Consider the following 27,662-nt stretch of genomic DNA (forward strand, 5'->3'; position numbering starts at 1 on the left):
CTTGAATACAACTACCCAGATGGCTTATCTCACGCCAGACAAACTGAGGCAACTGACTCATTACTTTCAAATGATGGCAACAAAAACCCAGCTACCTGCAAGAAAAATTCTGCAGGCTTTGGGGTTCATGGCATCCTGCATCCTACTAATTCCATATGCAAAACTGCATATGAGGAAGTTACAATGGTATCTAAAAAATGTTTGGACTCAACATTGCCACAGCCTGGAAGCAATAATAACTGTTATTCCCTGCCTGCAACAGGAGTTTCGATGGTGGGCACGGGCATATCACCACAACAAGGGACAGCCTTTCACTTTACCTACAGCCAGGCAAACACTGACAACATATGCATCAGATTATGCCTAGGGAGCGCACATGGCAGGAAAATGTATTCAGGGCAAGTGGTCCTCAGACCAAATGCATCTTCACATCAATCAAAGAGATGCTAGCTGTACAGAATGCCCTGACAGCCTTCAAGGACTAACTGCATCTAGTACAGAATGCCCTGACAGCCTTCAAGGACTAACTGCATCCAGGATAACTACTACTAAAGACGGACAACACCACAGTAATGTGGTATATAAACAAGCAAGGGGGCACGCACTCGTATCCCCTTTGCAGACAAGCTATAACTTTGTGGAACACAGCACTGACCTATCAAGTTCATCTGCAAGCACAATTCCTGCCAGGAAAGAAAATTACATGGCAGACGATCTAAGCAGAAACCTCATGGATCCTCATGAGTGGAAACTAAATCCACAGATCTTCAGCATGATAACAAAGAAGTGGGGATGCCCGGACATAGATCTTTTTGCCTCCTCTCTCAACTGCCAACTACAAAAATTCTGCACAAGGACTTATCACACACAAACATGGAAAGTGGATGCTCTCTCATTCAGCTGGAGAAGCCTAAAAGTTTATGCCTTCCCACCACTGCCTCTCCTTTCCAAGGTGCTCCTAAAAGTCAGACAAGAGAGACCAAAAATTATATTGATTTCCCCAGTCTGGCCACACCAGCACTGGTACCCCAGTCTTAAAGAACTTGGGTTAAGGCCCAGCCTGGACTTTACCTCAAATACCTCAACTTCTGACTCAACAAAACAATCATATCCTGCACAGCCAACTCAGAACCTTAAATCTGGCTGCATGGCAGATAACATAGACAGTCAGACCACCTCTCTCTCTAAAGCCGTTATGGATGTCTTTATGGAGACCAGGAGGCCCAGTACCAGGAAATCTTATGCAGACAAATGGAAGAGATTCTGCCACTGGAACCAGGCACAAGACTTTGACCCACTTGTACCAAATATCCCTCAGATTTTACAATACCTAACTGAGATGTTGGACAAAGGCCTATCCTTATCTATTAAGATCCATGCCTCCGCCATTTCAGCTCATTATACCACTGAACCTCCTATTTTCTCTCATCCACTACTAAGACAATACCTCAGAGGGGCTAAAAACATAAGACCCCCCCCCCGGAGAGCACCGACACCTACTTGGGACCTCAACTTTGTCTTGGAGAAACTCACTTTGCCTCCCTTTGAGCCAGCCAATACAGCTGATATAAAATTCTTATGGAAAACTGCTCTGCTCCTAGCAATAACTTCTGCACGAAGAGTCTCAGAGCTACAGGCTTTAATGGCAGTGGAACTTTTTATCATTTTTCATCAAGACAGGGTTTCTCTAAGGACGAACCCAACATTTATGCCAAAGGTGGTATCCAGTGTGGCTCTTAACGAAACATTTTATCCAAATCCCCAGAATAAAGGGGAGAGACTTCTGCACACTTTGGACAATACACAGGCAGCTACGCTTCTACCTGGACAAAACAAAAGCATTCAGAAAAACTGAGCAACTGTTTGTAGCTTATGCTGCAGGATCACAAGGAAAGGCTATCTCAACACAGACTATTTCTAAGTGGATAGGACACTGTATTCGTTTCTGCTACGCACAACATGGAAAGCCAGTGCCTAACATTAGACCGCACTCTACCAGGGCAGCAGCCACGTCAGCAGCCTTCCTCAGAGGAGTACCAACCAAGGACGTTTTGGAAGCTGCAACTTGGAGTTCAGTGCACACTTTTACCAAGCATTACCACTTGCCTCTTTACACTAAATCCAGAGCAGGCTTTGCCACTGCAGATGTCCTTCAAGGATGCATCTGCAGTCCTTACATATGGGTTGTCCTGCCTCAGGCAGCCTTCGGTCGGCCGGATTCCAAAGTCTGGGTCCGGCGTCGGCTGATGTCGCCCTCACCCCGACATCAGAGCGCCTGGGGTATAAAAGAATCAGCCAACGCCATCTTCCTCAGTCTTTCTTGCCGCGTGATGCCCGAAGCAGAAGCAGTTTGCAAGTGCCGGTCGGCCAGCTCCTGTAACTTCAGCTACCGAAGACTTCAAAAGCTAATTACCCCGTTGGGGACTCTTTCTTGCCTCAGCCGATGTCAGATCAAACGCTTAAAGTTAATAATTGCTTAACTTGTGGGAAACAAATACCTCATAAGGATTTCCACTCTTACTGCCTCCCCTGCCTAGGCCCAGACCACGACGTCTCGGCCTGTACAGCCTGTGCTTCCTTCAATCGACGCACTCTTAGGCGTCGGGCGGAGTTTGCAGAGGAATTTTTTGGGGCTAGTTTCAGTTACAATATGCCGTCGGAGACTCCGACTTCTCACTTACCCAAAACCGGAAGGACAAGGACCGACACACGCGGACCGTGGTTCCGGCCAAAACCACGCCTAGGCCTACCGCGAGTGTCTCGGTCTTGGCTGAAACAGAGTCTTTGGTTCTTCCTACCGTCGAAACCGCACAACCGACAACCTCGGCCCCGGAGGCCTCCTCTGAGTCGGTTATAGAATTTCCCTCTGAGACCAGTGTTCCGGAAATATCCGACACCATTTCTCTAGATAAAACTACACCAGCACGTGGAGCAGCCAGGCCTCCTGCATCCATGTCCATAAAGGCATTCACTCGGGCTAAAGCTGCTAAACAGCCAAAATCTCTGCCCCCCCCCCAAGGCTATTCCTCAGGGATCCTCTACTGGTTCACAGATCTTAACTTTAGCTGAGGGCCTTATTTCCTTAATTAGGGGCTCTCAGCCACATCCGGACAGGGGCTGTCAGCCCCCTCTAGACAAAAGGCCCAGGGTTGAGCATACAGATCCCCAGTCTTCTGATGAGGCTTCAGATGACTCTGCCCTATCAGACTACCAGGAGGAGGCCTTTACGGCCTACGAGGACTCTGATGCAGAGGAATCTATTCCTTCGGCCCCCCCCCCCTCCTGAAAAGTTGTCCTTTGGGGAGACCCTTCACTCCATGAGAGAGCATTTCAAATGGCAGGGCCAGAAATTCTCTGATTCCAGGAAGAGATTAAGGACTTTTTTGCATTTACCTCAGCATAGACCTTTGGCTATTTCCTCCTGTTTTGAATGTCATTGATGATGTGTTTTCTGAGTCTAGCATTTCTCCTGACTCCCTCCCTCTTTCCTCCGGCTCCTGTCAAACCCGATAGGTACTACAGGGTCCCGGACTCGCATCATTTTCTTTACAAGGGCCACTCTCCTGACCCAGAAACTATTTCCCAGGGGCCTAAAGGGGTTGCAACCACCACTACTAAAAACCCACTTCCCTCTGAAAGGGAGTCCAGGGCTATAGAGAGATGGGGTAGAAAAGTGTATACTTCTTCCACTCTTTCAATGAGGGCTTTGAATTGTCAATTCCATATGATACAGTACCAAGAGTATTTGTTAGATGAATTGCATAAAAAACTGTCTTCTCCTGAACCCCTAGACCGCAAGGCACTTCAGGATCTGGTACATAACTCCCAATAGGTTAGCAACCATTTCTTGCAGTGTGGTTATGATGCATTGGAAGCTTCATGTAGGTCAGCAATGACAGGTGCAGTCATACGTAGGCATGGTTGGCTGACGGAACAATCTTTGCCAGATCATGTTAAAGCAAAGCTTCTGGATGCGCCACTGGAAAAGCAAAAGTTATTTGGCTCCACGGCTCAGGAGGTCTTAAAGAAATTTGAGGAAAAGGCTAAATCTGTACAAACAGTCAAAGATTTTCTCCAGGTCCAACCACCAAGATTCAGCAGAAATTGGCCTTCTAAGAATTGGTCCTTTCCTGACACAGACAGATTTCAAAGGGGCAAGAACAGGCGTGCCAGAGGTAGAGGGCAAGCTAGAGGCTCCTACAGAGGATGTCAGTGGCCGCCTCCTAACCAGAGAGGTAGTGCAGGACCTGCAACCGCTGCACAAGGACAAACTCAATGACTTGACCTTGACCCCGCCAACCAGGGCTCAATTGGAAGCACCTTTGGGCGGAAAGCTATCTTTATTCTCAAAAAACTGGCACAGTATTACAAGGGACAAATGGACACTGCAAATAATAGACAAAAGGATACAGATTCCATTTTCATACATTACCAAAAAGAAAAGGCATGCCAAACTTGCCTCCGAATCAAAGGGCAGAGGCTTTCAAACAAATTTCCAACCTACTGCAAATGAAAGCTATAGAAAAGGTTCCTCTCACAGAACAAGGCCAAGGATTTTATTCCAGACTATTCCTTGTACCAAGAAAAGAAAAACAATGGAGGCCTATTCTGGACTTGTCCGCACTAAATACTTATCTCATTGTGCCAAAATTCAAAATGCTGACCCTACAGCAACTCCTTCCCATGCTGGGCAAGGGGTCCTGGCTGGTATCTCTAGACCTCAAGGAGGCATACCTGCATGTCCCTATCAGACAAAGTTGCAGAAGACACCTCAGATTTCTTGCAGGTTCAGAACATTATCAATTCTCAGCATTGCCCTTTGGCTTATCTACTGCGCCCTGAGTATTCACGAAATACCTGGCATCAGTAATTGCACACTGCAGACTTCAGGGGATTCAAATATACCCATACCTGGACGACTGCCTAATACAAGCGGACAGCCAACAAACTTTGGTAAAACATTTGAATTATGCCATCCGCCTACTTCCGGCCTTGGGATACACAGTCAGCATTCACAAATCAAGACTTGTTCCATCCCAAAGAATAACGTTTCTGGGTGCAACACTAGATACAACCACCCAAATGGCTTTTCTCACAGAAGAAAAACAAGAGCAACTACCAAATTATTTCAGGAATCTGACAAAACAAACCCAGCTCACTGCAAGGAAAATCCTGCAGACCCTGGGTTTCATGGCATCTTGCATTCTTCTGATCCCACAGGCAAGGCTGCATATGAGGAAACTACAGTGGTACCTAAGGAGTCTGTGGTCTCAGCACAGTCACAGCCTAGAAGCTTTGATTCCACTCATTCCATGCCTTCAAAAGGAATTCATGTGGTGGGCTCAAGCAAGCCAGTCAAACATGGGTCTGCCCTTCAGCAAACCAATTACCAGCCAAACCATTACAACAGATGCCTCGGACCATGGATGGGGAGCACATATGGAGGGCAGATGCATTCAAGGACTATGGTCACAAAAAGAATTGCACCTGCACATAAACCAAAAGGAAATGCTGGCAGTGATACATTCACTCGAGGCCTTCAAACACTTCCTGCATCAAGGACACCTGCTAATAAGGACAGACAATACCACAGTTATGTGGTGCATAAACAAGCAAGGAGGTACCCATTCTTACCCTCTCTGCAGGTTGGCGATGAATCTTTTGGAACTTTCCCTAAAACTCAATATACAACTGCAATCCCAGTTTGTGCCAGGAAAAGACAATGTACTGGCGGACAGCCTAAGCAGAAATATCATGGATACGCACGAATGGATGCTGCATCCAGACACCTTTCTTCAGATAACACAATCATGGGGGAGGCCGGACATAGATCTTTTTGCCTCTCACCACAACCATCAACTGAAGAAATTCTGCACAAGGACATACCACCCGCAAGCATGGAAAGTGGACGCTCTCTCCTTCAGCTGGAATACTCTAACAGTATATGAATTCCCTCCTCTTCCATTAATGACCAAGGTCTTACTGAAGATCAGGACAGAACAGCCAAAAGTGTTTCTGATAGCTCCGGACTGGCCAAGACAGCACTGGTACCCACTGTTAAGGAGCATGTCACACACGAAACTGTGGCCTCTACCACCATGGCCACTTCTTCTGACACAGCACAACTACAGAACTCTGCACCCCAGCCTGAAAACCTTGCAGCTGACAGCCTGGAGAATAGCTTGACTACTCGCCAGGATAAACTATCCAAGAGCGTACAGGATATCATCATGGAAGCTCGCCGGCCTTCCACAAGAAAGGCATATTCAGCAAAATGGAAAAGATTTCACACTTGGAACACCAAAAAGGGCCAGGATCAGACAGTGATGAACATTGCACAAATCCTGGAATACTTGGCAGAAATGCTCCATAATGGCCTTTCTTACTCCTCCATAAAAATTCATGCTTCAGCAATTTCAGCAGAGTACAACACTGATCCACCGGTATTTTCTCATCCTTTGCTAAGGCAGTTTCTAAGAGGAATTAAAAACATCAAGCCTCCAAGGAAACCACCAGTGCCTACATGGGATCTTAACTTCATGTTGGAAAAATTAACTTTACCTCGCTTTGAACCAGCAGCATCTTCAGAACTACAGTACCTGTCTTGGAAGACTGCCTTCCTTCTGGCCATAACCTCATCAAGAAGAGTATCTGAGTTGCAGGCCCTCATGGCAGTACAACCATTTCTTATTTTTCATCAGGACAGACAGAGTCTCATTGAGAACCAATCCTTCATTCATGCCAAAGGTGGTATCCAGGGTCTCACTGAACCAAGCTTTCCACCTGCCTACCTTCTTTCCAAATCCACAAAACAGAGGAGAGAAACTTTTGCATACCCTGGACATTCAGACAGTTTCGCTACTACTTGGACAGAACTAAGAATTACAGAAAAACTGACCAGCTCTTTGTAGCATATGCTGCTGGTGTACAAGGAAAAGCAATTTCCAAACAGACAATTTCAAAATGGATAGGGAATTGCATTCGATTCTGTTATTCCTTCCATGGAAAAACTGTGCCAGTTAACATTAGACCTCATTCCACCAGAGCCACAGCCACCTCCACAGCCTTCTTAAGAGGGGTGGCTACGAAGGACATTTTAGAAGCTGCTACATGGAGCTCCGTGCATACATTTTCCAAGCATTACAACTTACCTTTATATTCCAGATCCAGAGCAGGCTTTGCTACGGCAGTCCTGCAGGGCATTTTAACTACACCATCCTTTTCTTAGGTCCTACCTCCCCCAGCTTGTCTATGGTATTCTACCCATATGTAAGGACTGCAGATGCATCCTTGAAGGACATAGTACAGTTTTGTACCTACCATAAATGTAGATGTCCGATAGGTATGCATCTGCAGTCAGGTTTCCCTCCCTCCTACCCCTCTGTGGTATTTCATGGGTACTTACCCCTCTTCTAGCTAGCTGGGGTTATCTATTATGGTGTATTTGTTTTATATTACTGTGCATGTTTGGAATTTTTGCATCTCTCCAAATTTAGCCTTCCTTAGAGGGCACCTGGCATCTGGGGCAAGAAAAACTGAGGAAGATGGCGTCGGCTGATTCTTTTATACCCCAGGCACTCTGACGTCGGGATGAGGGCGACATCAGCCGACGCCGGACCCAGACTTTGGAATCCGGCTGACCGAAGGGCTGCCTGAGGCAGGACAACCCATATGTAAGGACTGCAGATGCATACCTATCGGACATCTACATTTATGGTAGGTACAAAACTGTACTTTCTGCAGGGCCTCATAGCCACTCCTAATCCTATTTAGACCCCAGCCACCCTACCTCTGCTTTGGGATTCAACCCAAGTGTAATGTCTGCAACAGTGAAACACTATGAACATAGTGCAGTTGTGTACCTACCATAAATGTAGATGTTCAAGTGTATTCACTGTTGCAGTCCAGGTTACCCACCCTCCATCCCTACTTTTTTTTGCTGCGACTTATCTATACCTTTCTATCCTATACAACCTTTGTGGTGTGTTTGCTTGTAGCTGAAGGTATTGTTTATATTTTGCTGTATGTTTTATTAGCAATATGTATTGCCTACCTATTTGGGGACACCTGACATCTGGGGCAAGAAACACTGAAGAAAATGGCGTCTGTTGCAACTTGTATACCCCTGGCACTCTGACGTCAGGGAAGAAGCGACAGCAACCGACGCCGGACCAAGACTTTGGAACTCAGGCCGACTGCGGGTCACCTGCCAGCAGGATAACCCAAGTGTAATGACTGCAACAGTGAATACACTCGAACATCTACATTTATGGTAGGTACACAACTGTACTTTTCTTCCCCTGGCACTGTGCTTCAGGATCTCCAGTTTGTTTCCCTGCTGCAGAGTCTGGGGTTCACCATAAACTTCCAGAAATCAACTCTCACCCCTTCTCAGGATCATATTTTCCTTGTTTGCAGGCTTCAGATTGTCCTCATGCTGGCATACCTGCCTATTCCCAACTCTGTTTCTTACTGCCTTTTTCCAGTCTCCTCTTCTTCTGGTGTCATTTATGGCCTGGGTTCTATTGTTCATGGCTTCCACCAATTCCATGCTCCCTCTGGCCAGGCTGCACATGCAAAGGTTTCAGTCTTGCTTTAAGTTAGTGTGGCTCCAACACTGCTACCCTTTGGACTCCCAGTACCCTTCCTTCCTTGTCTCAAGCTTCAGTAGTGGCTTCATCAACTGTCTGTCAACCTAGGCTTTCTTTCCAAGCTTCAGCCCTGACTTGAGCTCTGTACAGATGCCTCAGACAGGGATGGGGAGCCTCCTTTGGCTCTCAAGGTTCAGGGTCTCTGGTCCCTTCATCAGAGGTCAAGCCATATCAGTGTAAAGGAGATGAGGGCTCTGCTTCTAGCTTTTCAAGCTTTACATGCTCTCTTTCATCCCGGGCACCTCAAAGTTTTCATAGACAGTACCACAGTGATGTGTTATGTTAGCATGCAAGGGGGTACAAGGTCCTATCTTCAGGCATTTTATATTCTCCTCAATGCACAATCTAGTGGCAGATTCTTTGAACAGGTCCAGCACACAAGCTCACAAATGGATGCTTCACAGAGATGTGTTTTTAGACATTGTTCATCATTGGGGTGTTCCTTGGATAGATCTTTTTGCATCCCTTCTGAACAGACACCTTCTCTTCTGTTCCAGAATCCCAAGTCCTCTGGCTTGGAAAGTAGTTGCCCTGTCTTTTCCTTTGAAGGGAATGTTTCTGTATGCCTTCCCTCCTCTTCCTGTGCTACCACAAGTTTTGTACAAGATCAAGCAGGACTTTCCCAAATTCTTACAAGTGACTCCCTTTTGACCCAGACAGCATTGGTTCCTCCTCCTTTCTCACTTGGCCCAGTGCAGTCACCACAAGTTACCTCACCGGTTGGATCTTCTCACACAAGACAAGGGGTCTCTTCTCTATTCTCACTTGTCCACTTTTCAGCTGACACTGTAGGTGATAGAATTTTGATACCTTTTAGGCACCTCTTTTCTGAGGAAGTGCTTCAGGTCCTGCAGGTGACCAGGAAATCATATCTGTCCAGATGGAAACAATTTTCTGTCTGGTGCCTCTCACCATCAGTATCCCCTGTCTGCAGAGCTTCCTCTGATTCCCTCTTATTTATGTGATCTGCTGAATGCTGGGTTAGCACATTTTTCAGTGAAAGCTTACTTGTTAGCAGTTTTTGCTGGTCTGCCTTTGACTCCTCCTCTGGCCTCTATAGATTTGAGGTCAAGCAGTTTCTTAAAGGTGTCCTTTGTATCAGGCCTCCCAGAAAGCCAATTCTGCCTTCTTGGGACCTCAGTTTTCTTCTTCTTTCGGCTGCTACCGTTAGGGGTCGCCACAGCAGATCAACTGTTTCCATTTCTTCCTGTCCTCTGCATCTTGCTCTGTCACACCAACCACCTGCATGTCCTCTCTCACCACATCCATAAACCTAATCTTAGGCCTTCCTCTTTTCCTGTTACCTGGCAGCTTCATCCTTAGAATCTTTTTTCCCAATGTACTCTGCATCCCTCCTCAGCACATGTCCAAACCAACGTAATCTTGCCTCTCTGGCTTTGTCTCCAAACCTTCCAACCCGGGCTGACCCTCTAATATACTTATTCCTAATCCTGTCCATCCTCGTCACACCCAGTGCAAATCTTAACATCTTTAACTCTGCCACGTCAAGCTCTGACTCCTGCCTTTTTGTCAATGCCACCGTCTCCAACTCATATAACATAGCTGGTCTCACTACCCTCTTGTAGACCTTCCCTTTCACTCTTACTGGTACTAGTCTGTCACAAATCACTCCTGATACTCTTCTCCACCCACTCTATCCTGCTTGTACTCTCTCCTTCACCTCTCTTCCACACTCACCATTACTCTGAACTGTTGATCCCAAGTACTTAAACTCATTCACCTTCGCCACCTCTACTCCTTGCAATCTCACCATTCCTCTATCCTTCCTCTCATTCACACGCATATATTCTGTCTTAGTCCTGCTGACCTTCATTCCTGTTCTCTCTAGAGCATATCTCCACCACACCAGGGTCTCCTCTACCTGTTCCCTACTCTCACTACAGATCACAATGTCATCTGCAAACATCATAGTCCACGGGGACTCCTGTCTGATCTCATCTGTCAACCTGTCCATCACCATTGCAAATAAGAAAGGGCTCAGAGCTGATCCTTGATGTAATCCCACCTCCACCTTAAATGCATCCGTCACTCCCACCGCAGACCTCACCTCTGTCACACTACCCTCGTACATAGTTTTGCACTTGAAAAATTGACTCCGGCTCCTTTGAGACTGCTGCTTCAGTTTCCTTGCAACATTGTACTTGGAACACTCTTCTTCTTCTGGCCCTCATTTCAGCTAACAGTGTGTTTGTTCTTCAGGCTCTAATTGCCTTCCTTTTAGTTTTTCACAGAGACAGGGTGTCTCTTTGTACTGATCCATTTTCTATGCCCAAGGAGGTGAAGGAATTCTCTTAATCAGTGTATTCATCTTCATTTTTTTCCTTCTCCACAGTCTTGTCTGTGAAAAGATTCTTCAACATGAATCTGCATGGACAAGTCAGATATTTGGATAAAACTAAAGTTATTCACACATCTGAGCAGCTTTTTGTTTCCTTTCATTTCAGGTCTTTGGCTGTGGCTGTTTTTAAGCAAACTATATCTTACTGGATTTCTAAGGCCATTTCTTTTTGTTATTTTCATGGAAGATGTCTTTCCTTTTCAGGAAAAGCTTATTCTACCAGGGCTGTTTTCTCCTCTGGTACTTTATTTCAAGGGGCTTGATACCAATTGCATCCTTGAGGCTGCTTACTTGGTCCTCTATTCATACTTCCACTAAGCATATTTGAGGGTTCAGAGCTGGGTTTACCAGGACTATCCTGCTTTGGTTTCTGGAAGGCTGATGTTCATCGTGTTTCACTGTTGCAGTCATTACACTTGGGTTATCCTGCTGGCAGGCTACCCGCAGTCAGCCAGAATTCCAAAGTCTAGGTCTGGCGTCTGTTGCTGTTGCCTCTTCCCTGACGTCAGTGTGCCAGGGTATAAAAGATGCAGCCAACGCCATTTTCTTCAGTCTTTCTTGCCGCACGGTGCCCAAAGCAAAAGCAGTTTGCAAGTGCCGGTCGACCGACTCCTGAGATTTCAGAACCGAAGTCTTCAATAAAGCTAAGTACCCCGTTGGGGAAACTTTTTCTTGCTCCAGACCAATGTCAGTAAAAGTTAACAATTGTATTTCTTGTGGGAAGCAAATACCTCATAAGGACTTTCACTCTTACTGTATTCCTTGCCTAGGCCCTGACCACAATGCCACTAGTTGTCGGTTTTGTGCTAGATTCAACAAACGCACTGTTAAGCGTCTGTTTGATTTTGCTTTACATTACTTTGGCCGAAGGTTTAACTACATAATGCCGTTGGAACAACCGACGACCGCAATTCATAAAAAACGCAAAGACAAGGAAAAGGACCGGCATCCGAGGTCCAAAACCGACGACGAAGCTTCTTCTAGGCCAGTCGCCGGTTCTCAGTGAGATGCTTTCGCAGCCCCTGACCCCCGCTACCTCAGAGCCACAGGCCGTATCAGACTCCCACGTGGAGACACCTAGGCCTCTGGAAACTCAAGGTATTGGGCCTGCGGAAACTATTCCCTCAGATGGGTCCGGAGCTGCTGAGCAGGCACCGGCTTCTGAGGGTGTTTTCAGACCTTCACAGCTTACAATTAAGTCCACTACAGCAGCCAAGGCAAAGTCAAAAACACCATTGAAGACAAGGAAACAAGTACAGCATTCACCTGGACAGTCATACATGCCAAAGAAACAGATGCTTAAAATGGCCGAGGACCTAATTACTTTGATCAGGGGTTCCCATCCACCTCCTGATAAAAGGCCTAGGCAAGACACTGACTGACTCCTCTGACCAGGTTTCTATTTCCTCTGATTCTTGTTCAGATCAGGGATATTCTTTCCCTCCCTATAAGGACTCCGATGCTGAAGAATCTATACCTTCAGCCTCTCCACCTGAGGATTATTTTTTTGGGGAAACCTTGCACACCATGAGGGAGCATTTCCATTGGGAGAGCCAGGATTATTCAGAATCCAAGAAAAGGCTTAGAGACTTTCTTTTATTGCCTCACCACAGGCCCCTGGCTATCCCCCCTGTGCTTGATATTGTTGATGTTTTCTCTGAATCCAGTCTGTCTCCCGATTCTTTACCCCCTGCACCAGTCAAGCCAGACAGGTACTACAGGGTCCCAGACTCTCATAAATTTCTTTATAAAAACCCTGCTGCTGACCCAGAAATAATTTCTCAGGGTCCCAAAGGGGTTAAAGCTTCCACTGCAAAAAACCCTGTCCCCTTTGATAGGGATTCTAGAGCTCTGGATAGATGGGGGGAAAAAAGTTTACACTTCCGCTACTTGAGCTGTAAGGGCTTTAAACTGCCAGTTTCACATGTTTAAATATCAACAGTACCTCATGTCTTTGTTAAAAGAGAAAATACTTACAAACTCAGAATGTCCTGACAGTAAGGAAATGCAGGATTTATTGCATGCAGCTGAACAAGTGGGAAAGTGTACTCTGCAATGTGGTTTTGATTCATTAGAGGCTTCTTGTAGAGCCGCAGTTACAGGCTCTGTCATTCGAACGCATGCTTGGTTGAAAGAACAAAGTTTATCTGAACATGTTAAAGTAAAATTATTGGATGCTCCACTACAGCATGATACTTTGTTTGGTGTTAAGGCAGAAGAGGTGTTAAAGAAAATGGAGGATAAAGCAAAATCAATGTAGATAGTAAAGGATTTCTTACAGGTTCAATCACCTAGGTTTAGCAGAAACTGGCCTTCAAAAAATTGGTCCTTTCCAGTGTCGGACAGGCCACAAAGAGGCAGATACAGATGCCCAAGAGGCAGATCTCAGCCCCAAGGCTCATACAGACCTAAACAATGGGGTGCTTCAGCCCCCAAAGGAGGAGAAGACAAATCACAACCTTATAGGAAACCGTCCCAATGACTTCCCTCTACAAATGCCAAGCACTTACCTTTTGGCAGCACACTTAGGGGGAAAGCTAGCACCTTTCTCACAAAATTGGCACATGATCACCCAGGATAAATGGGTACTGAATATTGTTTCTCAGGTTACAGGTTCCACTTTCACACCCTTCCAAAATCAAAAGGTATGCCGGGCCTGCCACAAAACCAATAGGTAGAGGCACAAAAACAAATTTCTGCTCTCATGGACATGAGAGCTATTCAAAAAGTACCACAGCAATAACAGGGACAAGGATTTTACTCAAGACTTTTCTTGGTACCCAGAAAGGAAAAAGCCTGGAGACCAGTACTTGACCTGTCAATCCTAAATACTTTCCTGGATGTTCCAAAATTCAAAATGTTAACACTGCAGCAACTTCTACCCATGCTGGGCAAGAAGGCTTGGCTAGTTACTTTGGACCTCAAGGAGGCATACCTGCATGTCCCCATCAGACAATCTTGCAGAAGATACCTCAGATTCATAGCTGCTCAATGCATTACCAATACTCTGACTGCCCTTTGGCTTATCTACTGCGCCCAGGGTCTTCACAAAATGCCTGGCACCAGTAATTGCATTTTGCAGACAAAAAGGAATACAAATATATCCCTACTTGGACGACTGCCTTATTCAAGCAGAGAGCAAGGACATTCTTCTAAAGCATCTGGCTTTTGTAAAAAGATTACTAATTTGCCTAGGGTACTCAGTAAACGAAAAGAAATCAAAACTAGTGCCCTCTCAAGAGATAATATTCCTGGGTGCAAGCTTAAATACAACTGCCCAGATGGCTTATCTCACGCCACACAAACAAAGGCAACTGATTCATTACTTTCAAATGATGGCAACAAAGACCCAGCTACCTGCAAGAAAAATTCTGCAGGCCGTGTACTTCATGGCATCCTGCATGCTACTAATTCCGTATGCAAGACTGCATATGAGGAAACTACAATGGTATCTAAAAAGTGTTTGGACTCAACATTGCCACAGCCTGGAAACAGTAATAACACTAATTCCCTGCCTGCAACAGGAGTTTCGATGGTGGGCACTGGCCTGTCACTACAACAAGGGACAGCCTTTCACCTTACCCACAGCCAGGCAGGCAATAACAACAGGTGCATCAGATTATGCCTGGGGGGGGGGGCACATGGCAGGAAAATGTATTCAGGGCACGTGGCACAAGGAACAAATGCATCTTTTCACATCAATCAAAAAGAGATGCTGGCTGTACAGAATGCCCTGACAGCCTTCAAGGATCTACTACATCCAGGACAACTATTACTAAAGACGGACAATACCACAGTTATGTGGTACATAAGCAAGGGGGCACACATTCCTATCCCCTCTGCAGGCAAGCCATGACGTTGTGGAACACAGCACTGACCTATCAAGTACATCTGCAGGCACAATTCCTGCCAGGAATGAAAAATACACTGGCAGACGAACTAAGCAGAAATCTCATGGATCCTCACGAATGGAAACTAAATCCACAGTTCTTCAGCATGATAACAAGGAAATGGGGACGCCCAGACATAGATCTTTTTGCCTCCCCTCACAACTGCCAACTACAGAGATTCTGCACAAGAACTTATCACTCACAAGCATGGAAATTGGTTGCTCTATCATTCAGCTGGAAAACACTGGCAGTTTATGCCTTTCCTCCACTGCATCTTCTTCCTAAGGTGCTCCTAAAAGTCAGACAATAGAAGCCAAAAATGACCCTGATTGCCCCAGACTGGCCACGCCAGCACTGGTACCCAATCCTTAAGAGCTTGTCTCAAGGCCCAGCCTGGCCTTTACCTGAAATTCCTCATCTTCTGACTCAACAAAACAATCAGATTCTGCAGTCAACTCAGAGCCTTAAATCTGGCTGCATGGCAGATAATCTAGCCACTCAGACCACACCTCTCTCTAAAGCTGTTATGGATGTCATTTTAGAAGTCAGGAAGGCCCAGCACTAGGAAATCTTATGCAGAAAAATGGAAGAGATTCTGTGCTTGGAACCAGGCACAAGGACTTGAACCACTTGTTCCAAATATACCTCAGATTTTACAATATCTAACTGAGATGCTGGACAAAGGCCTATCCTTCTCATCAATTAAGATCCATGCCTCTGCCATTTCAGCTCATTACAATACGGAACCTCCTATTTTCTCTCATCCACTACTAAGACAGTACCTCAGAGGGGCAAAAAACATAAGACCCCCAAGGAAAGCACCAATACCTACCTGGGACCTCAACTTTGTTTTAGAAAAGCTAACACTGCCTCCTTTTGAACCAGCCAGTACAGCTGATATACAGTTCTTATCATGGAAAACTGCTCTGCTTCTAGCAATAACTTTAGCAAGAAGAGTCTGAGTTACAGGCATTAATGGCCGTGGAACCTTTCATTATTTTTCATCAGAACAGGGTCTCTCTAAGGACAAACCCAACATTTATGCCAAAGGTAGTATCCAGTGTGGCTCTTAACCAAACCATTCATTTGCCAACATTCTATCCAAATCCCCAGAATAAAGGGGAGAGACTTCTGCACGCTTTGGACATACACAGACCGCTACGATTCTTCTTGGACAAAACAAAAGCTTTCAGAAAAACTGAGCAGCTGTTTGTAGCTTATGCTGCAGGATCACAAGGAAAGCCCATCTCAAAGCAGACCATTTCAAAATGGATAGGACACTGCATTCGCTTCTGCTATTCACAACATGGCAAATCAGTGCCTAAGGGCATTAGGCCACATTCTACCAGAGCAGCAGCCACTTCAGCAGCCTTCCTCAAAGGAGTACTAACCAAAGACATTTTGGAGGCTGCAACCTGGAGTTTAGTGCACACTTTCACCAAGCACTACCACTTACCTCTCTACTCTAAATCCAGAGCAGACTTTGCCACTGCAGTTCTACAGGGCCTGGTAGCCTCTCCTAATCCTATTTAGGCCCAGCCACCAACTTCAGCTTTGGGATTCAACCCAAGTGTAATGACTGCAACAGTGAAACACAAACAGTACAGTTGTGTACCTACCGTAAATGTAGATGTTAGAGTGTATTCACTGTTGCAGTCCAGGTTAACCCACCCACCATCCCCCTTTCCATTGCTGGGACTTTTCTGTACTTCTCATTTCTATACAACCTATGTGGTATATTTGCTTGTAGATGAAGGAAATGTTTATTTTAGTACATGCATGCTTTTTAGCATAATTTTTTCCGCCTACCTATTTGGGGGCACCTGACATCCGGGGCAAGAAAAACTGAATAAAATGGCGTCGGCTGCATCTTTTTATACCCCTGGCACACTGACGTCAGGGAAGAGGCGACAGCAACTGACGCCGGACCTAGACTTTGGAATTCTGGACGACTGTGGGTAGCCTGCCAGCAGGATAACCAAAGTGTAATGACTGCAACAGTGAAGGCGCTCGAACATCTACATTTATGGTAGGTACACAACTGTACTTCCATGCCGTCCCCTTACAGGGGTCCTCTTGAGGTTGCTCTCCCCCTTAGGTTTTGAATACTGCAGGAGTAATGTGGTATACTATAGTACAGTTGTGTGAAGTCTTATAACAGTAGGTATCCTTTTCACTATTACAGTATTTGTTGCCTCAGCTCAAGCCTATACGTTCGTGCCTTCCTGGCTGAGGGGCTGCTCTTTTTCTACTTCTGGTTGCACATGTTTTTCCTTGAACCTAGGGACATTGCGTTTCTCCTAGGACTTTTCAGTTCTGACTGTGTGCATCTATATGTCAACTTTAAGTCCTATGCCTTGCATGAGGAGTGTTTCTGTAGTGTACAGTGCCTGTAGGTTCTAAAGGCTTTGGTATACTGGCTTGACGTTGGGCTATCTTTGGCAGGAGATCCATTAGGTTATGAGTACTGTAGCAGTGAAGAGAAGGACATCTACTGTTATGGCAAGATTTTACACAACTGTACTTTATTATGGGCTCATGAATCTGGAGGATACAGTGGTTTCTGTCTGAGATGGACAGGAATAATTTTTGTCCATCCTCCAGCAACACTCGTCTGGATGAGCCTTCTTTTGGGGAAGCCATCTTTTTTATAAGTTTTTGTTCATTGGCTGAGCTTGTTCTTCTGTTCTTTAGGTAAGACTTGAGTGCTTTGTAGAGGAGGGGTTTACTAAAGATCATCTCTTCTTTTGTAGCTGGTCCTTTAAATATGCTTACTTTGCAATCTGGAATCCCCTTGATATTAGTTGTCTGTCCAAACCTGTAGTTCTCCGGCCAAAAGTCTAGCCATGTTTTAAACACCAAGGCCACCTGCTTTGGAAGTTCCTTAGCCAAGCACAGGGCTTATAATCACCAGCACTAAGTCATGCTTCTAACTGTTTAAAAAAAAAAATCCAAAGTTTTCTGTCTTTTCTCCACTGGCCTTGAGGGCTCCTACCTCTCACTTCCTGACATTTTTAGTTCCAATTTTACTTTTAATGGTTTAGGCATTGGAAAAGTTTTTTAGGCTGCCTGATTCTAGGGTCTCAGAGTCCCTGATAATTAAGTCTCTGAGTTTGATGTCATCAGTCCTGTTTCAGTTACTGAGTGTATTACTGATTTGGGTAATACAGTGATCAGCACAACACATGCTGACACGTGGCTGGACCTGGTTGTTAGCTCAGTTTTTTTCACATCAGGTCTTGCCCAGTAATCTTGAGTGCACTTTTTTGAGTGGATGATTCACCATGGAGATCCTTCTGTAGAGATCCTCAAGAAACTCCAACACAGGAGAACAGCAGTATCCACTGTTGAGGCTGAGCTCAGTGCCCCATACTTTCAAGCATAAGAGGCCCACCTTATGGAGAAGAGTACTTAGTCAGTAGGCTATTTTGCCTCCTTCCTTTCCACATGCAAAGTCTCACAAGAGGCACGTATTTCTGGCCACACCATAGAACTCCTGATTACCAGCCACACCTCCCTGCAGAAGGTCTATTGTTGGGGTTCATACAAGCCCAGAGAGCTGCCACATGGGATAAATGGGACATGCATGTATTCAAAGAAAGTGTCCGTCTTAGAACTTCCTGACCAGTCTGTGTCCATGTGTACTATGATGGACTATTCCTGTGCTGGAATAGCTGTTGACGTTATCACAGTGCCCCTGCTATAAGGAAGGGCCTGCACCACCTTCTGACTCAGAAAACACATTTGAGTTGTACCTGGTCACAGATGAGAAGTGGAGGTCGAGGCTAGTGTGTTCTTACCTTAGATGTTCTTCGTGTTTCACTGTTGCAGTCATTACATTTGGGTAATCCTGCTGGCAGGTTGCCCTCAGCCAGCCTGAATTCCAAAGTCTTGGGTCCTGTATCGGCTGCTGTCGCCCCTTCCCTGACGTCAGGTCGTCAGGGGTATAAAAGAAGCAGCTGATGCTATTTTCTTCAGTCTTTCTTGCCGCGTGGTGCCCGAAGCAGAAGCAGTTCACAAGTGCCGATCGGCCGACTCCTGAGATTTTTGTGTTTGAGTTTCAGATCCGAAGTCTTCAATAAAGCTAAGTACCCCGTTGGGGAAACTTTTTTCTTGCTCCAGACCGATGTCAGAAAAAGTTAATTGTATTTCTTGTGGAAAGCAAATACCTCATAAGGATTTTCATTCTTACTGTATTCCTTGCCTAGGTTCTGATCACAATGTTACTGGTTATCGGTTTTGTGCTAGATTTAACCAATGCACTATTGAGCGTCGGTATGATTTTCTTTAAACTTTTTTGGCCGGTGGTTTAATTATCCTGAAATGTTGTCAGATAGCCATCCGACTACCGGAGTTTACAAAAACACAAAGAAAAGGATAGAGAAAAACAACCGAGGCCAAAAACCGATGACAAAGCTTCTCCTAAGCCAGTCGCCGGTTCTCAGTGAGTCGCTTTAGCAGCCCCTGACACCCGCTACTTTAGGGTCGCAGGCAGCTACCAACTCCAACGTGGAGTTGGCCATGCCGCTGGATACTCAAGGTAATGGAACCTCAGACGCTAATCCCTGAGATGGGTCCGGAGCCGCTGAGCAGGTACTGGTTTCTTTGGGTGTATTCAGACCTAAACATCTTTACATTAAAACGACTTCAGCTTCAAAGGCAAAGACTAAAGCACCTTCTAAAGCAAGGAAACAAACTCAAGAGCCACGTGTACAGGCCTCTATGCCCAAAAAACAGATGTTCAAATTGGCCGAAGACTTGATTACCTTGATCAGGGGTTCCCATCCCCCTCCTTATGAGAGGCCTAGGCAAGACACTGACTATGAATCTTCAGATCAGGTTTCTATTTCTTCTGATTCCTCTTCTGATCCGGAATATGCTCTTCCTCCCTATGAGGATTCTGATGCTGAAGAATCTATACCTTCAGCATCTCCTCCTGTGGGGGCTACTCCTTTGGGGAAATCTTGCATACCCTGAGGGAGCATTTCCACTAGGAGAGCCAAGATTTTTCAGAATCTAAAGAGGCTCAGGGATTTTCTTTTACTACCTCAGCACAGGCCTCTAACCATTCCACCTGTGTTAGACATTGTGTTTTCGGAGTCCAGTATGACCCCTGACTCCTTACCCCAGCTCCTGTTAAGCCTGACAGATATTACAGGGTTCCTGACTCTCTCAAATTTCTTTTTAAAAACCCACCCTGCTGCTGACCCAGAAACTATTTCACGGGGTCCAAAGGGGAGTTAAGGCTTCCACTGCAAAAAAACCCAACCCCCTCTGACAGAGATTCAAGGGCACTGGATAGATGGAGAAAAAAGGTTTACACATCTGCAGCTTTGGCTATAAGGGCCTTAAACTGTCAATTTCATATGCTTAAGTGTCAGCAACATGTCATGGGATTGCTTAAACAGAAAATGTTAATAAATTTTGAATATGCAGAAAACAAGGAAATGCAGGATTTATTGTATGCAGCAGAACAAGTTGGAAAACATACTTTTCAATGTGGTTTTGATTATTTGGAGGCCTCCTGCAGGGCCGCAGTTACGTGTTCTGTAATTAGGAGGCATGCTTGGTTAAAGGAACAAAATCTGCCTGATCATGTTAAAGTTAAATTAATAGATGTACCTTTACAGCATGATACTTTGTTTGGTGTTAAGGCAGAAGAGGTGTTAAAGAAAATGGAGGACAAAACTAAATCTATGCAAACTGTCAAAGATTTTTTACAAGTACAGCCACCTAAGTTTAGTAGACACTGGCCTACAATAAATTGGTCCTTTCCTGTGTCAGACAGACCTCAGAGGCAGATCCCAGGCGCAAGGTTCTTATAGACACAAGCAATGGGGTGCTTCTACCTCCAAAGCTGGAGAAGATAGATCACAAATATACAGAAAACAGTCCCAATGACTCCCCCCTGCCTGCACCAAGCACTTATCTTCTGGCAGCACCCTTAGGGGGAAAATTAGTACTTTTTCTTCAAAATTGGCACATCATAACCCAGGACAAGTGGGTTCTAAACATAGTGTCACAAGGCTACAAGTTCCATTTCCATACCCTGCCAAAGGCAAACGGCTGGCCAGATCTGCCAAAAAAATCAGTGGGCAGAGGCACAAAAAGAAGTCTCATCCCTCATGGACATGGGGGCCATTCAACAAGTACCACAGCAAGAGCAGGATAAGGATTTTACTCAAGACTGTTCTTGGTACCCAGAAAGGACAAGGCCGATACTGGACCTATCTATTCTGAACACATTCCTGGATATTCCAAAATTCAAAATGTTGACTTTGCAGCAGCTTCTGCCCATGCTGGGCAAGAATGCTTGGCTTGTGACTTTAGACCTAAAAGAGGCATACCTGCATGTTCCAATCACACAATCATGCAGAAGATACCCAAGATTCAAGGCTGGTTCAATGCATTACCAATTCTCTGCACTGCCCTTTGGCTTGTCTACTGTGCCCAGGGTCTTTACAAAGTGCCTGGCACCAGTAATTGCATTCTGCAGACAGAGGAATGCAATTATATCCTTACTTGGACGACTGTCTCATTCAAACAGAGAACAAGGGCATTCTTCAACATCTGGCATTTGTGAAAAGACTTCTAACATGCCTAGGGTACACAGTCAACAAAAAATTCAAAACAAGTGCCCTCACAAGAGATAACATTCCTGGGTGCAAGCTTGAATACAACTGCCCAGATGGCTTATCTCATGCCAGACAGACAAAGGCAACTGATTACCTATTTCAAAATGTTGGCAACAAAGGCCCATTTATCTGCAAGAAAAATTCTGCAGGCTTTGGGCTTCATGGCATCCTGCATCCTACTAATTCCATATGCAAGACTGCATATGAGGAAACTTCAATGGTACCTAAAAAGTGTTTGGACTCAACATTGCCACAGCCTGGAAACCGTCATTACTCTCATTCCCTGCCTGCAACAGGAGTTTCGATGGTGGGCAAAGGCTTATCACCAGAACAAGGGACAGCCATTCAGATTACCTCCAGCCAGGCAGACCTTAACAACGGATGCATCAGACTATGCCTGGGGAGCCCACATGGCAGGAAGATGCATTCAGGGCACATGGTCCTCAAACTAAATGCATCTACATATCAATCAAAAAGAGATGTTAGCTGTTCAAAATGCCCTGACAGCCTTCAAGGACCTACTTCATCCGGGGCAACTACTGATAGACAACACCATGGTCACATGGTATATAAACAAGCAGGGGGGCACACATTCTTACCCCTTTTGCAGACTAGCCATGACCTTGTGGGACACAGCTTTGACTTACCAAGTACATCTGCAAGCACAATTCCTGCCAGGAAAGGAAAATACTCTGGCAGACTAACTAAGCAGAAACATCATGGATCCCCATGAATGGAAGCTGGATCCACAAGTCTTCAACATGATAATAAGGAAATGGGGATGCCCAGACTTAGATCTATTTGCTTCCCCTCTCAATTACCAACTAAAAAGATTCTGTACAAGGACTTGTCACAGACAAGCATGGAAAGTGGACGCCCTGTCTTTCAGCTGGAAAAACCTATCAGTATATGCCTTTCCTCCACTGCCTCTCCTCCCCAAGGTGCTCCTAAAGGTCAGACAAGAGAAGCCAAAGATGATACTGATTGCCCCAGACTGGCCACGCCAGTACTGGTATCCAATACTAAGAAACGTATTTCTATACCCAGCTTGGACAATACCTTGACTACTGTCCCAGCAAAACAATCAGATTATGCACAGCCAACTCAGGACATTAAACTTGGCAGCATGGCGGATAATGTAGTCATTCAAAAAACACCTCTCAGTAAAGCTGTGATGGATGTCATTCTGGAAGCCAGAAGGCCTAGTACTAGAAAGTCTTATGCTGGAAAATGGAAGAGATTCTGTGTCTGGAACCAGGCACAAGAAGCTGATACAGCGGTATCAAATATTCCTGAGATTTTGCAATACTTAACTGAGATGCTGGACAAAGGCCTATCTTGTTCATCAGTTAAAATTCATGCCTCTGCCATTTCGGCTCATTACAATACAGAGCCACCACTTTTTTCTCACCCTTTATTAAGGCAGTACCTCAAAGGAGCCAAAAATTTAAGGCCCCCAAGGAGACTACCAATACCTGCATGGGACCGCAACTATGCCTTGGAAAAGCTCACCCTGCCTCCTTTTGAGCCAGCTGCTACTGCTGATATGAAGTTTTTATCTTGGAAAACAGCTCTGCTCTTAGCAATTACTTCTGCAAGACGAGTTTCAGAGCTACAGGCACTCGTGGCTGTGGAACCTTTCATCATTTTTCATCCAGACAGGGTCTCCCTGAGGGCAAACCCAACATTTATGCCTAAAGTAGTGTCCAGTGTGGCTCAGAACCAAGCCATCCATCTGCCAACCTTTTACCCAAATCCATAGAACAAGGGGGAGAGAATTCTGCATTCTTTGGACGTACACATACCGCTTAGATTCTACTTGGACAGAACCAAAGCTTTCAGGAAGACAGAGCAATTACTAGTGACATATGCTGCAGGATCACAAGGAAAGCCTATCTCAAAGCAGACTATTTCTAAGTGGTTAGGCCACTGCATTCGTTTCTGTTACTTACACCATGGCAAGCCAGTGCCTAAGGGCATTAGGCCTCATTCCACCAGAGCTGCAGCCACCTCAGCAGCCTTTCTCAGGGGAGTACCAACCAGAGGTATTTTAGAGGCGGCTACTTGAAATTCATTGCACACCTTTACAAAGCATTATCATCTGCCACGCTACTCTAAATCCACGGCAGGCTTTGCCACTGCAGTTCTGCAGGGCCTCACAGCCGCTCCTACTGCTGTCTAGTTCCAGCGTACTAACCATAGCTTTAGGACTCTACCCAAATGTAATGACTGCAACAGTGAAACACTAAGAACATAGTACAGTTGTTTACACTTACCATAAATGTAGATGTTAGAGTGTATTCACTGTTGCAGTCCAGGTTACCCACCCGCCTTCCCACCTTTTCCTTTTGGATCTTATCTTTCCTTCTCTGATTTATACTACCTAGGTGGTGTATTTGCTTATAGATGAAGGTAAAATTTATGTTGGTGTATTTCTGAATATTTATATAAAGTTTGGCTACCCTTTTGGGGGCACCTGACATCTGGGGCAAGAAAAACTGAAGAAAATGGCGTTGGCTGCTGCTTTTATACCTCTGACGACCTGACATCAGGGAAGGGACGATAGCAGCCGACTCAGAACCCAAGACTTTGGAATTCAGGCCAGCTGAGGGCAACCTGCCAGCAGGATTATCCAAATGTAATAACTCCAACAGTGAATACACTCGAACATCTACATTTATGGTAAGTGTACACAACTGTACTTTAAAGTGATCACATCCAGTATAGCAGTTTCTAGTTGGTGAGGATCCATTCACTAGTGTTTCTTTTGCTTTGGGGGATTTTAGCAGTTATGTTGGGCATTTTGATCCCTTATTGGCACATCAGCATTTGGAAGCCACCCAAGAAATGCCTGTATTTTGCACTTGGTCATCTTCACTTGCAGTACAATATGCAACTCTTCATCTCATCCATTGGTGACGGTGTTTTGTTGTAGGCCTTGCATGAGCAGCAGCAGCAGCAGCATCTGGCCATCTTGATGTACTGTTGTGGTGGTCCTGGTTTGCGCCTTGCCTTACTGCATTCCTTGGTGGTGACTCAGGAGGATTCCAGTCTGCTCCTTGTTAAGATAACTTTTTTTAATGGTCCAGAACTGGACTCTGTCCTGTGTTGGGGCTTTCCTTTAAACAAAAACACCACTAAAACTTCTGTACAGCAAAGAAAAATTTAATACTAGTGTAGGTCTTTCATCCACTGAATAATATAAAGATAAATACAGTCATATCCTCTAAGTCGTGATACAAAAAAAACACAAAACTGTTATTCACAGGATGAGTAAAATCTATGCACAGAAAATTTAAAAAATGGAATAAAAATCTATCCATACAAATTTTTAGCAACCTAACCAAATGGTTTAGACTGTAGCAGACATTGGCTCTTGATACACTCTTTTAAAGAAGGCAGGCTGTCTACTTGTCATTTGCTCCTTTGGTGTATTAGCAGGCCAATCCTGTTTGTTGTAATATTGTTCAGGGCTAGCTGTCATGCTCTTCTATGATTTATGCTTGATTTTGTGCATTTCCCTTAAATACTAATGTTGCACAAACCATGCCATGGAAGTCTCCACCAGAGACAAGAATTGGGGCAAAGTTTTAGTACGCTAGTGGTCACAGCAACACTTTCTGGTAACTCATGTGAAAGATAAGAAGGAAAAGGTACAATAATATGGAAGTACTATCAGCTAGAGGAGTTGTGAATGTTTGGTGCATTCTGATACTTAAAGGCAGTATCTTTTTATTTTTTGGATGGGGTCTATTTGTGGAAAGAAATTGTTAAAGAATGCCAGGTAGCACCCTGTAAGGTTATTGTGATGTACTAAATGCTCTGAGCAGAGATAATGGAATCTTCAGCATGTATGTGTTGCAGAAAGATGTTTACCCCCCAGCTCTGTAGAGAATGAGAGTATTTCTTATGTAGAACTACTGTGAGGGAGCAGAAACGGTCAGTCCTGCCTGGAGCTCAGCAAAGCTGTCATGAGAGATTTCTTTACTGCGCAGAATTTAGCAAAGGAGCAGAAAAGGGCAGGAGTGCATTTTTAAATATAGAACTCTAAAGAAAGAGAAGATGCCTTTTCTACATGGGACTTAGTGGAGGAGGAAAGAAATGTTTGTGTGTGACCGATTAGGGAGAGAGGGGAGCATATTTTCTACACTGAAGTCTTTGAAGGATGAAGAAGCATTTTTCCTATCTAGAATGAGTGAGGGGAGTCTGGAAAGGATGGTTCTCTTGTAAAACTTTGCAACCTTGGAAGGTGGACATCTTTCTGACATGGAACCCAATGAAGGAAAGAACATCTGTTCTGTGGTGGACATAAAGGAGAAGAGAACACATTTTCTACTTTAAATCTGAAGAATTGGAGAATGCATTTTTTTGTGCAACACATGATGAAGGGGAATCATGGTAAGTATGAAACATTCTTAAAATGAATACTGTAAAGGACGGTCGACTACTCCTACTTGGAACCTGTGGAAGGAACTGTGTACGTCATGTAAAGGATGGTTGATTACTTCTACTTGGAACCCGTGGAAGGAAGTGTGTGTATCATCATGTAAAGGATGGTCGACTACTTCTCCTACTTGAAACCTGTGGAAGGAGCTGTGTGCATCATCCTGCAGCACCTAGATGCTTTTGTGGCTGCAGGTAGTCAGTGGATCCAGCAACAAGTGTCTTTGCTTTGAGTGTATTAGATAGGAACTGTAGATGATTATTCTCCTAAGCATGCAGTGCAGTGTGTTGTCGCACTCCTAACACGTAGAGCAGCATTGCCAGTAGTTTGTGTGCATGAAGACCAAACATTCCCACTGTTTATGGAATATCTGACTAGGCCCACCAGCTAGAATGTTGTTGCTTTATGACTGCATAAAGCTGTGTGTGTTTGCTTCAGCTCTTCTTGATGCTGATCCCCTTCCCTTGCTTGCACTTTGACAGCCATTATCTTCCATCAGTCGGGACCTGAAGAGTGTGCCATTTAGTGTTGGCACCCTGGTGTGTTACTTTGTTCAGTGTAAGCTAAACATTTTTCAGGCTTTGCAGAAGCCTGAAACTGAAACGTGTCATCCTCATGTCCTCCTTGCATTGCTGCTGCACATCTGCCTGCGGCTTTGCACATCACTGTTTTTAGCTTTCAGCCTTTGTTGGGCTTGCCCTTGCCCAACCATTCATCCAAGTGTGGTCATAGGTAGGCACAGCAGGTTTGCAGCATTTCACTTTTATACAGTACACTATACTGTATGCAACCATGCCCCCCCCCCCCCCCGTCTGTACATTGGGACTTTCCACCCCTTTAGGTAATATGATCTCCTTGTCAGCTGATACACAGAATGTCGGATATTTTTTTAACTGTTCTGGAGCAGATCCTGAGTGCAGAGATTAGCAGGAGTGCAGATCTGAAAAAGCTCTCATGTTTCTGGGTGAAATGTGCCATTGTACTTCCTGTCCTGGTTTTATTCACGTCATTAGTCACTTAGTATCCACTGACCATGTTTGAGATTACCTAAGGCACCTGAACTTAAATATGTTTTGGAGCAGATCTCCACACAAACTCAAAACTCCAGAAGACAAGTGAGACTGCACAAGTAGTCTACATTCCAGCTGGCTTTACTTGCAGATTTATGGTCTGTCCCATGTCATCACCATGGAGCAACGCTTAGCTTCAGTATCAGTGGACCATTTTGGGACAGTTTGCTGTCTCTCTGCTTTTACACAGGACCCCCCCCAGGAAGTGAATGACATTTGTCCCTCGTGTTTACCTTCCAGCTGGCTCTTGCTGTTTTCCTCATTTTTTTTTTGTTAACAGGTGTTTAAGCATTGGGACCAACAGCTATGCAGGTATACACACATACACAGAGTAAAGCTGCTGGACAAACACACCTTCACTTAGCTGCTGTTTCTTTGGTTTTGCTAGAATTGTAGTACACTAAATACAGTGACAAATCTTAGAGTGATACAGAAAGAGTGTGAAAGTACACTAAACGTAGTGACAAATGAGATTGACAAAAGGTGTGTGAGTGAAAGTAAGTTGTTAGTCATGCATTTTCTTCCAGCCCTGTTAATAGTTATGTCAGTTTGCAGTACCACCTGTTTGGACTGCTTTTATATTCTGTGTCTAAATATGTTGCATAGGTTTAAA

At 44.9% G+C, this 27,662-nt stretch overlaps 1 protein-coding gene across 5 annotated transcripts in view; it reads left to right on the forward strand.

Moving 5' to 3' along the window:
• The window catches only part of FBRS (fibrosin), a 1,655,257-nt gene that overhangs the window by 1,337,097 nt on the left and 290,498 nt on the right, over window positions 1–27,662 (forward strand). The window lies entirely within an intron of this gene.

This window comes from Protopterus annectens, chromosome 10.part0, assembly GCF_019279795.1.
Source record: "Protopterus annectens isolate FY-2018-M chromosome 10.part0, PAN1.0, whole genome shotgun sequence".
NCBI classification, from domain to species: Eukaryota; Metazoa; Chordata; order Ceratodontiformes; family Protopteridae; genus Protopterus; species Protopterus annectens.